Source organism: Dendrobium catenatum, unplaced genomic scaffold (assembly GCF_001605985.2).
Source record: "Dendrobium catenatum unplaced genomic scaffold, ASM160598v2 fragScaff_scaffold_390, whole genome shotgun sequence".
In the NCBI taxonomy this organism is placed as follows: domain Eukaryota; kingdom Viridiplantae; phylum Streptophyta; class Magnoliopsida; order Asparagales; family Orchidaceae; genus Dendrobium; species Dendrobium catenatum.
Window position 1 is genome coordinate 4,886,811 of NW_021318852.1, and position 5,228 is coordinate 4,892,038.

The following is a 5,228-nucleotide window of genomic DNA, read 5'->3' on the forward strand; positions in this document are numbered from 1 at the left end:
TTGGATTTGTATGAGAACTACTATATCTCACATGGTTGTCAAATGTTATCATGGTGCGGAAAGCTAGTTGAGATTATAGAAGATGTATGGATTATATAGACCTCAATAAAGCCTTTATGAAGAATAGTTTTACACTTTCTCGTATTAATCAACTGGTCGATACCATGTCTGAACACCAATTGCTGAGTTTCGTAGACGCCTACTCTGATTATAATGAGATAAAGATGGATCCTGTAGATGAGGAGGTGATGGCCATTTGAAAAGATAAAGGATTGTACTACTATCTGGTTATGTCATTCGAACTCAAGAATGCTAGAGCTACATATGAGCACCTCATGAATAATCTTTTCAACGATCTTATTAGGCTATATAAGTATATTCAAATGATATGCTAGTAAAAAATTTTAACATATCTCTGACTTGGAATAATGCTTCCAAATTTTATGGCACTATAACATGTGACTTAACCTTGTCAAGTTTGCTTTTGGAGTCACTTTAGAAAATTCTTGGAATTCATAATAACCCACCGAGGGATTGAGGCTAATCCTAAAAAATTAAGGCACTAATAAATATGGTACCCCTAAGAAATATTAAGGAAGTCTATAGACTAAATGGAAGGATTGTAACATAATCTCTCTCTCTTTTTTTTTTTGCTAGCTTAGGGGATAAATATCTGCCTATCTTCAAGATACAGACAAGTGCTCATAGCTCGGGATTTTAATAGACTGATGAATGCAAAAAATCTTTCAAACATTTCTGAAAATATTTAGCATCACCGTCACAACTTTCAAAACTAGTAAAAGGAGAAAATTTATACCTATTTTTGATTGTCTCTTCAAATTCAATAAGCTTGGTCTTGGTTTGATAAGAGAATATTCTATATTATCCCATATATTATATCAAGAAGATGTTATCCAAAATAGAGGGGCACTATCCACAAGCAAACAAAATATCATTGGTATTAGTCTATTTGGCCAGAAAACTACGTCCATACTTTCAGGCTCACATAATTAGGATCTATATAAATCTCTCATTAAAAAATATCCTTCAAAAGTCAGAAGTATCTGGTAGAATAATCATGTGGTCTGTAGAATTAAGTGACTTTGACATCTATTACTTGCCTAGACCCAACATTAAGTCTCAAGTACTTATAGATTTTATGGTTGAGTGCACCATCCCTACCTCTAATAAGCCACTAGCTACTTCTCCTTCTATCAATTAGTAAACACTATATATTGATGGAGCTTTAGGAAGTTTTAGGATCGGGGCTAAAATTTTATTAATATCTCTATAACAAGTTATCCTTGAGTATGGGCTCCAACTGAAGTTCCCTGCAATGAGCAACACTATCAAATACGAGGCCTTCATTGCTGGGTTGAGACTGGCCATAAACTGTGAGGTACAAAATTTGGTGATTCACACTAATTTGTAATTGATTATCTACTAGGGGGAGGGAGATTTTAATGCCTATAACCCGCATTTGGCCCAATACTAAAATATGGTATAGTCAATCATCGCTATTATAAAAAAACATCAAATCATTCATATCCATCGAGAACATAATACATGGGCAGACGCCCTCTCTAAACTTCCTACATTGACAACTAGGGACCTCTTTAAGAGATAGTATATCAAGGAGGTTCACTTCTCGGGTATATAAGATTCGTGGGTCATAAAATCAATTGATAAGCCAAGAGAGGCTTCTTTGATCACTCACTTCTTGTCCTTACAAGATGGCGTGTTGCCTGAAGATCTAATAATTGCAAACATGACTTTAAAGGTAGGCAACAAACTTTACTATTATTGGTTGAGTGTTATACAAACGATCTTCACTGGATCATACATAAAGTGCCTCCCACCTTTAAAAGCTTATTATGTGCTTTAAGAAGTTTATTAAAAATATGTAAAAAGCACTTAAAGGGAAGAGAGTTAGCTTATAAAATCATATGATGGGGGTTTTATTGGCCCATAATTAAATATGATGCACTCAAATTCACATAAAAGTGCGAAAATTATCAATTGTATTCTAATCTCTCTCATTCTTCTTCCATAGAACTTTCATAGCTCCAAAGCCTAGGACATTTTTCCCATTGAGGAATCAATATAATGAGACATTTCAGTATAGCTATTGGAAAACAAAAATTTATCATCTTAGCTATAGACTATTTTACCAAATGGGTGGAGGTATAACCTATGACATAGATCAGAAAAGCCAATACTAAATAATTTTTAAAAGATTATAATATAATAATTTTCCATTCTTGGAAAGATTATCACCAATAATATAACTCAATTCACTTAAAAATCTTTACAGTATTTTATAGGGAATTTCATATCCAAATGGTGCACACAGCTATATCCCATATTGAGGCAAACGAATAGACTTAGTTTACAAATTGAATAATACTAAAAGGATTGAAAAATACACCAAGGGAAGACTGGAAGGCAATGAGCTAAGGAACTCCAAAATGTCCTTTAAGCTTATCATACCACTGCTAGAACTTCAACAGGGGAAACCATATATAACCTTTGTTTTGGTACAAAAATTGTTATACCAGTCGATATTAAAGTTCCAAGCCATAGAGTTTAAACTTTTAACTTTAATAATAATGAGAAGAAGCTAAGAATTATTTTTGTTCTCCTTCTAGAAGTAAGAGACGTGACCTCATTCAAAGTTATTACATACCACCAAAGAATAGCCCATCACTATCATCTGAGGGTGAAACCTTTATGTATCTTGATTGGAGACTTAGTTATGCTTGTGAGAAAGGTTCCCCGACTCAATAAACTTTCTCCTCTCTTTGGGAAGGTCCTTATTTGGTGGCAGTCATGATTAAGCCCTAAGCATTCAAGTTAAAGGATGACAAAGAAAATATGTTACCTCAAACTTGGAACAATGGAAATATCTATAAATATTATCAGTAGGTGATGATAGTACTACTTATCTTATGTCTTATATACTTTCTAAGTTAAGTTCCATGTAGTTCCCTCATATATATGTATCTCTTTTATGTTGAGTGTTATGTAACCTTAAAATCCCTAAATTGTATCAATGAACCATTATATTATATTATGTAATATATCGATATATTGTTCACTCATTACTAGTATTGTCTTCTTCTTCAAAAAAGATGATAATCTCAAACAAACAACAAAATCTAATCTTTCATCTTTGATACAAGAAACACACAATCTTCATTTCATCTCAATCACTAAATAATCAATCCTTGTGAGATTTGATCTAACCTCTTTTATACAGGTTAAATGCCATCAAGAAATGCTTTGACTAACAACATAAGATAGGTCAACATTCTAAGAAGATATCTATCAAATTTTCTTGAGTTGAGTGAGTTAACTGAAATATTTTTCACCATCCAACTTGAGATAAGATAAAAGTAATCAAATAAGTTTCATATCTAAAAAGGACATTAATAACTCTTTATTATGTCACAAAAGGATCAAAAACACTATATAAGAACATAAACCTATGATAAATATAATAATCACTAAGAAAGATAAAGTGATACAATCAATGATAAAGAAATATTAGATAATCTCAACATCTTCATCCTCGCAGGTAAAGACTTTCTTCAGCTCACTATTAATATTATCATCGCCTGAACTGAAAGGGAATATATCATCAAATGCCTGGCTAGGTCACAACCCTTCAACTTCAACATCAACTCTAGTTTTATATTGTACCATGTGAACTCCTTTTAGAAAGCCTCAAATAAAGCCTTCTTCAATGCATTATTTCTCTAAGGCCTTCACTTCTACGACATATATATGATCACAATCTTACTAAATATGATCGTGAATTATACCCTTGAAGGCTACAAACTTCTTAAAATCTTCTATGACTATTGAAGATAACAATTCTGATATAGACTTGGCCTTTGACAAAGCAATTTCTTTCTAGTTAAAAGACTCTGAAATCTCTTATTTTCATCTTTATGTGCCATTAACTTCACTTCATGGATTTGATAGTCCTTCCTATGCTGATTGATCATTTTTTATGCATCTTTCAATTAAATGTGAATTTGATCCATCTATTGATTTTGAAAAAAAATAGAAGTTTCTATAATAGCCAATTCAGCTCTGCATTCTGCTAACTATTCTTCCATTATCTTCATATCATTAGTCTTACTGTCATATTTTTGCTTATACTCTCATTGAAAACATTTGATATTCACAAATTCATTATTCCAATCATTCAAGACCCGAGTTAGCTCAACTTCATGATCTATGCGCCACAACAACTAAAATAATAACATGATATCTGTAAGAAATGTATCCTTATGGATATACAAAAAGGACAAAAAAGAAGTGGATACTCACTAAGTCTTCTACTCATTGACATCCAATACATTAGTGATTCAACACATCTTCAAGAATATTTAACTTGAAAGGAGAAGAATCACTGTGACCTTTACCAGCACTTGATAAAGTTTTCTCTAGCTTCTTTTTTTTTTTTGGACAAGACCTGTGGATCTTCATCATTTACTAATCATTTAGGAGGAACATTTGTAGTCTAGACATATTTTTTGAACTTTGTTGATTTCTTTAGCATGATCTCATGAGACCTCTCCACCTAAATAAACAATCATCCTTAAACAGATGTTCTTCCTATATATAGTTTTCTAAATAATGTGCCTAATAGAGAAGATTGTCAACATCATGAATGTTGAGCATTCTCAATATATCTTCTACTCCAATATGAATGGGAGCACATAAATCCTTCAACTTTTCCTATTTGTATATTCCAGTCATTTTTTACAAAGATGAATCCACTGACCCAACTTTTTGAAAGATCTCAGATATAAATATTTAGCCATTTAGATATGATTTCGATGCGACCCTATGTGTCACAAGTGAATCGAGCCATTTGAAAGAAGCATTCTATTGTCAACCTGAATAGGCCAATTTAGACATTTTTTAGGTCCTCAGGATCATTTTTTATATTCCAAACTTAATTTTGAAACTTTCAAATCCAAATGGAATCTCTACAGTCAATTTCGAGCAATTTTAAAAGTTTTGTAGTAACATTTTTAACATTTTTCCCAACTAATCTGCTAACTCCAGGACAGGATAAATTTATAATTAAGGATATTTTATTTGTTTCATGACCCTCAGGGGAGATCTATGTTGGCGTCTAGGTAGCACTCATGCCTCAAAATTACATGGACAATATAATTTTGAAAGGCTTTGACACATATTATTTGACTTTG